The sequence below is a fragment of the Lampetra fluviatilis genome, chromosome 32 (assembly GCF_964198595.1).
Source record: "Lampetra fluviatilis chromosome 32, kcLamFluv1.1, whole genome shotgun sequence".
Lineage (NCBI taxonomy): Eukaryota > Metazoa > Chordata > Hyperoartia > Petromyzontiformes > Petromyzontidae > Lampetra > Lampetra fluviatilis.
In genome coordinates this window covers 341,314-352,743 of record NC_136306.1, presented here as the reverse complement: position 1 = coordinate 352,743, position 11,430 = coordinate 341,314, and the positions used below count along the sequence as shown (strand labels likewise).

General features: G+C 44.1%; 1 long non-coding RNA gene across 1 annotated transcript; it reads right to left on the bottom strand.

Annotated features, from left to right (window-relative positions):
• Positions 1 to 3,591: 3,591 nt before the first annotated feature.
• On the bottom strand, positions 3,592 to 9,570 carry LOC144943796 (uncharacterized). The gene is made up of 3 exons (XR_013639530.1): positions 9,512 to 9,570; positions 8,831 to 8,913; positions 3,592 to 3,647 (listed from the first exon to the last, which is right to left on the bottom strand). It is a non-coding gene; the product is annotated as an uncharacterized LOC144943796 (long non-coding RNA).
• Positions 9,571 to 11,430: the final 1,860 nt, after the last annotated feature.

The following is an 11,430-nucleotide window of genomic DNA, read 5'->3' as shown; positions in this document are numbered from 1 at the left end:
TCAGCTGAAACATGACAGCAAATTTCTCAGCTAAAAGAATGCTTCCAGGAGGGCCAGCATATATGAAATCGCAGCTAAAGTAAAACAAAGGGCAATTATAATGTAACCAAAACATCCGACCAAAGACTGTTGATGAGGTAACTAGCTTATACTGTACCTGCTCAAGGTAAGAGTACTGCATTTCCCAACACTGTAGAATTTATGATGCGTAAATTCCACGTGGAGGTGCAAGAAACCAGTCCCTCAGTTAAAAGTGGCATCGGTTAATAGTTTCGGTTAACGTTTCGCCTCCCATTGCACCCCCATGGTTTCGACTAACGTAAAAATTTTGATTTATTGTATGTTTAGGTCATGCACACAGCACCAATTTCCGCCAATCTGAGTGCTCATAATCGGGGCTGAGCCATGCCCTCTGCCAATCAGCGACATCCATTTACAAGCGTTATGACCTCCACTGACTTTGTTTAAATTATGTTTTCTGTTTTGCCAGTAGAAACAGCTCTGTTGCAGACTCGGTGATATTTATATACTCGATTAAGTTATTTCAGTTAACAGTAGTTTACGTGGAACAGATTAAAGATGTTAACCGAGGAACTACTCTATTAGGATGTTTAGCCAACTCCAATAACGTGTGATTATACATGTGGGAGGAAACCGGAAAAGCCGGAGAAAACCCACAACTGTGAAGAGGATAAATAATCAATCCCCGTACAGATGGATTAGATTGAAATTAATCCCCTCGCTGTACTGCTACTGTCTACCCATGCGATTCTGTAAGCACACCTCTTCAGTAGAATTCCTAATGAGTGTGTGAATGACTTGCCTTAGCCAGCTCCAATTCCACGTGCTCACCCACTGTTAGTGCATCCCAATCCACTGTCTGGAGACAAGCATTCTTTTGGAAGAACTCTGCATGGCCACACAAGGTAAAAATCACCATATTTAAATGGCACCAGAATCCATGATGAGCTATTATACAAAACATACATTCACGCTATCCACTCGCTCAAGAGTGGTCAGTTGACCTCTATCGCGACTACCATGGTTAAAGTTCCTGTGAATTTCAATAATTGATTCCACCCATGTTGAGGACTCAGTCTCAACATGGGTGGAATGAGACTGTTGTCTCATCCATACTGTGTTCCACCACCACACTCGCTCACCACACCGCAGGCTACAACACATCTTTCTGCTTCTTCCCTCACACGAATCCACTTTGCAATTTCATCCCACTGTCTCTTTTCCCAAGCTCTTATAACCCTGCTCAATGCAAGAAATGTGTGAACTCCACTTGACATTTTGGGTCTCAGGGTCTGGTGTTCATAAACTGTGTTTAAAAAATAAAATATCATGCAGGAACTGGAACAGTCTGCCCAAGCAGGCACAATAGTACTTGGGAGCTCTAATGATGCTGCCCACCACAAATGAACGGATCTTCCCCAGCTCCTGCTGCACCAAGAGCATCTGGCAGCACTTACACTCACTTGCAGCCAGCATGCCTGCAGATACATTTCTTTCTGCTCTCGTCAAGCATTATAGAGACCAGAGCGTTTGGCAATTTAATGTACAGATATAATCACCTTCGCATTGCTCATTTATGATAATAGATTCCTTGTAAAAGGTTTCAGTTTGGTGTTTTAACATCTAAACAGCTGTTTTGTTGCCAGAAAAAATGAGAAAAACCCATTATCATATTTTGGTACTGGCAAAGGAGGTCCCATCATGTAGATTGCTAATTTAATTGCTGATTTGTCTTCATACCCCATACAAGGAATTTCCTTCTCAACATTGAGGTAACATTGTGTTGTGTTACGGTGAAATCAAATCATTTCTCGGCTCCCTCACGCTTGTATATACAAGTCAGTACTCTACTGACTACAGCAACTGCTACATTTCCTACAACATTCAGAAGGTGCACACGACTTGGGCCATTTAAAAATACCGGCAATGGCCCGATGGTCGAGTTATCTTAAGTAGTAATTTTAAACGTGCACAAACTATATCAGCTCTGCGAAACTGTAAGCTGTGGAGAACTTGGTTGCATTCGATATAACATATTTTTTAAGTTGCCACAACACGTAAAGCATCTACAGGCTCACCAAATTAAATTCATATTTTCAATATATTCCTATCATGATTCAGTTGCACGATTTGTGCTTCTGCAGACCATTTACAGACATACCCCGGTTTATGCCCAGGATGCGTTCCTGAAAACCAGAACGTAAACTGAAAGTAGTTCCATCAAAGATTTTTTGGTGGATCGATAACCCGGTACAGTACCGAAACAGAGGATACTTAGTAACCCATTGCGCATCTATACTGTACAACCATCAGTGTGGAAAGCGTATATATTATTGATATTACCTTATCTATTTACTACATGTAATTTTAGTTGTTTATTATGTAAAAATAGTTTACACTTGTATAATAATAGTCACCATGAATACGGTATGTGGGAAAAAAATGTATGAATAGAGTAGACACGAAATTGACTATAGCCAGTCAGGGACGCTAACGCTTGGGCACCTCAGGACATCTGCCACCTGAATGTTAGCTGTGGAGCATAAAAAATGTGGGGCTTAAAGATTAAATTCGTAAACCTAGAGTACAGTCCGTTGTCCCATAACACGGTAGGTACGTTCCCTGAAGAACACCGCGTTATAGAATAATCGCGTTATGATAAATGTGGGATCAAGCACAGTCCACGAAAACACGCGAGATGCATATGCAGGTTGAACAAAGACTAAGGCGTGTGGGAAGCATCCAGCAGCATCCCGCTTTGTGTGATGCAATGGACAAGCCAGTCGTACAACTGCTTATTCCTACTCGCACGACATAGTTCTGTTCGCTCGATCGCGTTATTTCCAATTCGCACTCCACGCTACGAAAAATTTTGTTCCATAATACAGTCATCGCATTATATCAAATTCACATTATGAAAAGACGTGTTATAGGAGAACGGTCACAGCACGTAAAATGGAAATGGGTATCAATAAGTTGAGTACGTTATAGCGAAAGTACGTAAAGCAGGCAGGCGTACATCGGGGTGTTACTGGACTTTGGTGAGCGTGCACACATTTCCGCTTTGGTAACTAACACCGCCTTTGCATGTGTAGTGAGTCCAACGGAGTCGCAAACATTGTCTTGGGAGCAACACTATTTATTTCACCAACTCAACATACCATAACACAACCTACACTTGGGAGTTGAATGCCCATCTAGCCACGCTACGGCAAAACTAGACACGGTTCGCTATCCCGGCCCGGACCACAAGCTGGGTCCCGGACCGCGTGACTAGAGGCTTCTTTAACCTGTCGTGGATCTTCTTCACCAGCAACCCGGAGAACCCTTAGCTCCTCACGGGGCCCCTGTTATATCGGCCTGGGCTGGCTCCGCCCCTCACCCCGCCCACCTTCTAGATCTCTCGAGCTCTTTCCCGAAGGCTATTTTATACCATGTGACCGCCCAGTGTCCCCCGTCCACCGTCCACCGGTGGCCCCAATCCAATATCATCCGGTCGCGTGTCGGCAGGTGAATCATGTATGCACATGTGTTTGTACCACTTACGATGCAAGAATTCCCTTATGTAATTTCCTTTTTCATATTCTGAACTCTTCAGCAGCGGTTTTACATCCACACTGGCCTTTCTGCTCACACAAATGCAAAAGACAAACATCCTAAGTTGCCCTTTACAGGGTGTTGAGGTAAGTCCGGTTAAGCAAGCTCCTGCTCATGTCGACAACACATGAGCAGTTTCACAGGTTTCTTAGGTTTAAGACCCCTTGTTGAAGGTTACACACGTAGACGACCCACAAATGCAGCGTTGTGGGATGTTGTTGGCATGAATGACTCTATATAAAATGAAAGTATTATCAATAATATATAGATGAACACTGAAGGATAAAAGGTGCAAAAATATAGTTGCCACGAGCGATTCATTAATTGATGCAAACTTATGTTCTGGGCTGCAAAGCAGAAATTGGCAAATAGTTGAGTCTATGCCCATAATTCTTAAGTTTTTTCGGTAAAGTCACGTAGGTAAAAAATTAAAATTAATAAAAGTCAATTAAAAATCACGACGTTTCGGAAGCAACACAAGCTTCCGTCTTCAGGTGGAACAGTCACAGCACGATAGCTGTATCAAGTGAGAGAATTTACAGAAAAAACCGTGTTTTATTATATACTGGTTAAGGGTGGGAGGAGCCAAGGTAGGCCCTGAATATTATTTATGTGAGGTTCGGTGCGGCTGAAGCACGCTGTTAGGAATGAGCCTTTGTTGTGTAAACTAGGTGCGGATGATGTAAAGGTGCAAGTAAAACGGACAAAGCCTTTTTGTTATGTAGAGATGATGCGGTTTAACTCGCTGCAAGGAAATTAGTCTTTGTTGTGTAGAATGGTTGACTGAGCCTATTATTATGTAGAGGTGGTGCGGCTTAACTCGCTGCCAGGAAATTAGTCTTTGTTGTGTAGAATGGTTGACTGAGCTTTTTGTTATGTAGAGGTGGTGCGGTTGAAATCGCTGCCAGGAATGCTCCAAATATGTGTAGTTAAATATTTTTGCATGGTTAATAACATCTTTCCAATGATTACTAAGTTTGCACCCATCATCACGGTTGAAATTATGTCTGTGTTTGTATATTTGGATGGCCTCGTGTACAAACCTTTGATGGTAGCCAGGAGGCTTGCAGAGCACCTTAGTCTCGGAATAGAGAATTTCATGAGAGCCCACAGCGTTGTAGCAATGATCGGCAACGGCGGAAGAATCCGTTTTTCCGTGTTTCAGATCTGACTTGTGCTCGCGGACACGATCAGAGATATGACGTTTCGTTTCTCCAATGTAGCAATCACCACAACTGCAACTCAGTTTGTAGACTCCAGGGTATTGTAAGTCAGGAATGACATCTTTCACAGATGGAATTAGATCACGGATTTTATGTACTGTACTGAATCAGACTTGAATCTTATGTTTGTTTAGAATTTTGGAGATCTTTTTGGTCACGCCTGCTATGTATGGTAACGTGACAGTTTTGTACATCGGGCCCTCAGGATGAACGGATACTCTGACCGCACCATCCGCCAAGCTGTTTCTCCCACCATACAGAAACAGCCACATGAAACTCCGATCAAAACTGTCACGTTACCATACATAGCAGGCGTGACCAAAAAGATCTCCAAAATTCTAAACAAACATAAGATTCAAGTCCGATTCAGTACAGTACATAAAATCCGTGATCTAATTCCATCTGTGAAAGATGTCATTCCTGACTTACAATACCCTGGAGTCTACAAACTGAGTTGCAGTTGTGGTGATTGCTACATTGGAGAAACGAAACGTCATATCTCTGATCGTGTCCGCGAGCACAAGTCAGATCTGAAACACGGAAAAACGGATTCTTCCGCCGTTGCCGATCATTGCTACAACGCTGTGGGCTCTCATGAAATTCTCTATACCGAGACTAAGGTGCTCTGCAAGCCTCCTGGCTACCATCAAAGGTTTGTACACGAGGCCATCCAAATATACAAACACAGACATAATTTCAACCGTGATGATGGGTACAAACTTAGTAATCATTGGAAAGATGTTGTTAACCATGCAAAAAATATTTAACTACACATATTTGGAGCATTACTGGCAGCGATTTCAACCGCACCACCTCTACATAACAATAAGCTCAGTCAACCATTCTACACAACAAAGACTAATTTCCTGGCAGCGAGTTAAGCCGCACCACCTCTACATAATAATAGGCTCAGTCAACCATTCTACACAACAAAGACTAATTTCCTGGCAGCGAGCTAAACCGCACCACCTCTACATAATAATAGGCTCAGTCAACCATTCTACACAACAAAGACTAATTTCCTGGCAGCGAGTTAAACCGCATCATCTCTACATAACAAAAATGCTTTGTCCCTTTTACTTGCACCTTTACATCATCCGCACCTAGTTAACACAACAAAGGCTCATTCCTAACAGCGTGCTTCAGCCGCACCGAACCTCACATAAATAATATTCAGGGCCTACCTTGGCTCCTCCCACCCTTAACCAGTATATATCAAAACACGGTTTTCCTGTAAATTCTCTCACTTGATACAGCTATCGTGCTGTGACTGTTCCACCTGAAGACGGAAGCATGTGTTGCTTCCGAAACGTCGTGATTTTTATTTTATTTTACTTTTATTAATTTAAATTTTTACCTACGTGACTTTACCGAAAAAACCTAAGAATATGAATCCTTGCAGTCACGAAAGCTTCAAATCTAGAATCAATGCCCATAACTACAAAACTTTTAAATACATGTTTTTATATTGGACACTCAAAATTGGGAGCAATTTATTTTACTTTAATAAGAATAAGCCTGATTTATAATGTACATAATATGTGTGCAGCTAATCACTAACAGGCATGGATCAGATATCACTCACTACTACTTCTCTATGGCTGGGAATCGAATACAGGTGACCAGGATTGTAACAAACTCAACGATCCACTTCACCACCGCTCATTCCCGAGGAGACAAGAAAAAAAATCACACAAGCACACATACAGAACGACAATAACACGGCCCATTGGGAAACCTGATTCACGTCCTGGTCTAAAGCGCATTTCAGCCAAGGACAAAAAACTAAACACAAAAAGCAGTTCTAAAGAAATTCGTTTTCTAATTACATTCAGAAGTGAATAGCACCAGTGGCTTCCTAATATCGGAAGGAAGCGCATTACAGATAGCTACATAAACACATCTGAAAGAGCACGATGTGATGACCGTCTTTGTTCAATGGTTAGCCAAAAAGTCACTGTGATGAAGACCCTGAGTTTGCGTGATAAACCGGAGTTGAGCAATAAATGTGTAGCGGCATAGTTGAAAGCTGTAGACGATTGCCACTACTTGTAGCGTGTAATAACGGCCTCGAGTCAACAGGGAGGAGAAGGGAATCTAAGGGTGATGAGTCAGGCCGTTGGGCTAAGGTAACTCTAAGGCAGCTCGGGACCACAGGTACAAACCCTCAGACCCCCAGGAAGGGGGCTGGGGGATAACGTCACTCCCCAGGCCCTTCCAGACGGTTCCAGAAGGGAGGAATGGCTAGGGGCAGAGTGAGCCAGAATACAGTATAAAAGACGGTCCCCTGAACGGGTCCGGCAGTCGTCGTTCACCTGAAAACTCAAGAGCCACCCTGGAGCTGCCACCTTGAAGACCCGAAGTGAAGAGCCCAAAGGGCTGAACCTGGCTAGGGTCGGGCCAAAAGCTTAACCAGTGAAGAGGCTAGAGCATAGCCAGTGATAGGCATCGGCAAGGTAAGGTAAAAGTTAAAATGTAAAAAAACCAAGCTTACCTTTACCTTACCACAATACAATCACTCTACCCTACATTTTACCCTTTAGCAGGTAAGGTAAAAGTTAGAAAGCAACAAGCCTACCTTTACCCTACCGTTTACCCTTACCCCATACAAATTACCCGATTACAGGGTAATTACTGGGGTACTACTACACATGAAAAAGGTTTATAATGGTAAATGCTAGGTAGAGCGCTTTATTCATATAGAATACTCTCGATGATTCCAATTTTACACGCTTGTCGTTGTTGTTGTCAGTGTTGTCGGTGTTGTATCCTCAAATCTTGTAACTAAATTTTAACCCACTTCCCAATCTGGTATCGACTGCAAACTTTGTATACTTATGTCATACTGATGACAACACTATATTCTATCATAAAAAATATATGTTTTGTAATATTATTTTTTATATGTTATGTTTCGGCTTGGGTCTAATTGTCCACGGTCACCTGACGTTGGCTATAATTGGCCACGGTCCCTTACGTTATGGCAAGCTTCAGGGCCATTCCTGGAGTGGTGGAGTTCTGCCATTACTAGTACATTTCATAAAAGCGTGTTTTAAAACAGTTTTTTTTAAACATTGCTTATTAAATGGAGGCCACGGAGTGCGCCACAGAACTTTTAGCGGTAAACAAGGTACCGTATTTACTGGGTAATACTTCGCGCTACCTTTACCCTACCGGGTAATTCTTCCGAGCTACCTTTACCCTACCCTTTACCTTACCCCTTGGCATGTCGACACCTTTACCCTTTTACCCGGTAAAAATGGTAAATTACCTTACCTTGCCGAGGCCTAGCCAGCGATAGGTAGGCTAGCCGGAGGAATATCTCCCTAAGTATCGGGTGGAAGGGGCCGTACCCCTTTGTGTTATTGTTACGTTATAATAAACGTGATGCCTCCAGAAGAGAGAAGTCTCCACAAGTTTTATACCCACTACAAAAATATGCTTTTTTTACAGAAAAAAACATCAATTGGGCCCAATGTGTCGGTTTGAGAGACGTCGAGAAATTGGTACCGGTAAACAACATGGTACAATTTGTTGTCATTAGTCGAGGTTTTTGAGATGCTGTGTCTTGCAGAAAAAAAATTCCCTGCATAACATTCACGATCTTTAAGGGGCGATTAGTTTTAACGAGCACCTAAGAAGACTGACAAGTCACACGATAAGGTGGGTGGCCAGCACCATGCCTAACCGCCTTTACACACGCTCGATCAACCAAGGGGAGGCCCAGGACTGGTTCAGATATTCGTCACTGGTGTTGACCCTTTGAACCGAAATCGAAATTGGGTTGCTGAGTTCGTAGCGCAGCGTGATAACCGCGACACTACGGCTCCCCTGTGTGCAGCAGAGACTACAAACATGAAATTATAAAAAAAAATACTTATAAAGTTTACTTAAAAAATGTACATGGGTCCTTCACAAAGGAGTACAACTGTAATTTAATAATAATCCACGACATACAAAATGTTTCAGTGACCAATGCAATTGCTTACATGGTCTGTATGATGTGCAGGTAGGTGGACAGGTCTTTGAGATCCCAGAGGCTCTCCGTTTTCTCTGCACACATGCAGTTCACCTGCATGACGTAGCATGGTAAATGTGGGTTAAAATGCATATTGATCTTGATTTGACGCTTTCGTGACTGCAGGAATCCATACTCTTTGGTTCTTTCGGTAAAGTCACGTAGGTATAAAAATAAAATAATATATCACGCCTGAGGTCATCCGCTTGTGTTGCAATCAAAACTTCGTGAAATATTATTTTTTGTTTTATTTTATTTGTATACTTACGTGACTTTACCGAAATAACCAGGTAAAAAACTGGCAAAATATAAAACTGGCAAAATCTCCAATATCCAAGCTAAACCATAACACCTGCCTTATCCAAGTCTCTATGGTGTACATGACCCTTTGAGATTCCTGGGTGTTTTCCATTATATACTCTATCCCATGGTTGTACTGAAAACAGTCGAGCACAGCATTGAACAAACTGCGTGACAATATACAGCCCTGGCAAACATTTCCTAACCTCAACGACTCACATCATCAGTTCTAAAGCAGTTGGCTTTAATGTGACTGGAATGCCACGGCATCCGAGAAGTGTGGGTGCAACATTTTAAAATGTCGATCAAGTTCATACTTGAAAAAATAAAACTTGCGAATAAGTGGACTCACCCAACTAATAAGAGCTGCAGATTTTCGTCCGTTAACCATTTTGAAACAATAAAGCACGCTGCAAAGAGACACCAGGGGAAGGTTTATGGTTGGTACACGTTGAATGAACACAATGCCCCTACTCGCACTGTTGATATAATCAGAAGTGTATTTCCCGAGTAAAGCCAACATCAAAGTGCATTAATAGTTCATTATTTAATTAATTTAAACATGTTTGGTCTGTTGCCCAATTGTTGTATTTCCGCTGCGCAATCGTGTCGTGTCCCGATACAATAATCCACTTGGAACACAGTGCGACCCTGTTGGTCGGTGAGAGAGCGGCTCTGCGAGATATTTCACACGACTTTTGAAAACAGTCGCCGTTCACCACAAAGGGGCGGTGGACATTACGACGGCGCTTGTGCCATGCGATGGGCATGGCACAAGCGGGACAGACCCAGGTGCCATGGGTTCACCGACTGAGATGACTGGCAGATGACCCAAACTCTGCTCCCCACTGCCAACTCTCTGCGTTTTAATCGCCCGGCGCTCTGCTCGTTGTTGTGAGCGTCGCTCCTCTGTCCTCTGTTGTTGTTGGAGGGCGACTGCCTCCAAATGCCAGGTATCGTCCTTCACGAACCTTCTCCAGAGGCCGATCTTGACACTGCTGGTACCAGTGACACTCATCGCAATGCACTATCACAGACTGATAAGCATACTTATTCGGAAACTTGTACATAGTGACATGTTTTAACTCTAACTATCCCAGGGCTGGCTGGACATAGGCTGCTCTGCACAGATTTCAGCTGGGTTAGTACACAAGTATAATGTATATACTGTAGTGTAACACGGGAAAGACTTTGTGTACCTAATATACAACTTGTATCGTATACTGTATATAGTGTAACTTGTACACAGTATTATATAGTGTATATAATGTAATGTGTGCACAGTACATTTCATGCATATAGTGTAACGTGTGCACAGTACAGTATCATATATAGTGTAACGTGTACACAATACAGTACAATGTATATAGTGTAACGTGTACACAGTACAGTACAATGTATATAGTATAACGTGTACACAGTACTGTATTATGTATATAGTGTAACGTGTACACAGTACTGTATAATGTATATAGTGTACAGTGTAACACGGAAGACAGAGTGTATCTGATATACAATGTGTACAATTTATCTATTGTAACAGTACAATAGTATAACAGACTAACGCGGGTACACGGTGTATATGTGGTATAGTTTAATGTTTGTGTATAAAGAGTATAAAAAGTGTAATTTGTGAGGTACCGTCCGGCCTCTCACCGCAACACCGCGCGCGCCCCTTGGCCCCAACCTATTTTCAAACGCCAACGACTGCCTCAACGCCGCCTCCTCATTGGCTCGCCGCACGCGACGTCACCGAAGTTGACCCAATAGCCGCGCGAGAACAACAGCGCCGTGATTGGCCGGGGAAACGCGGCTCGGGGCTAATGAGAAGTGTGTGGGAGGGGAGTGAGAGCACACAACGCGCGCACGTGACGAGTCACGTGACGAGCAGTCGTGGGGGGGGACGGTAGGGGGAACGGGGGGGGGGCGGTAGGGGGAACTGGGGGGGGGCGGTAGGGGGAACGGGGGGGGCGGTAGGGGGAACGGGGGGGGGGCGGTAGGGGGAACGGGGGGGGGGCGGTAGGGGGAACGGGGGGGGGGCGGTAGGGGGAACGGGGGGGGGGCGGTAGGGGGAACGGGGGGGGGGCGGTAGGGGGAACGGGGGGGGGGCGGTAGGGGGAACGGGGGGGGGGCGGTAGGGGGAACGGGGGGGGGCGGTAGGGGGAACGGGGGGGGGGCGGTAGGGGGAACGGGGGGGGGGCGGTAGGGGGAACGGGGGGGGGCGGTAGGGGGAACGGGGGGGGGGGCGGTAGGGGGAACGGGGGGGGGGCG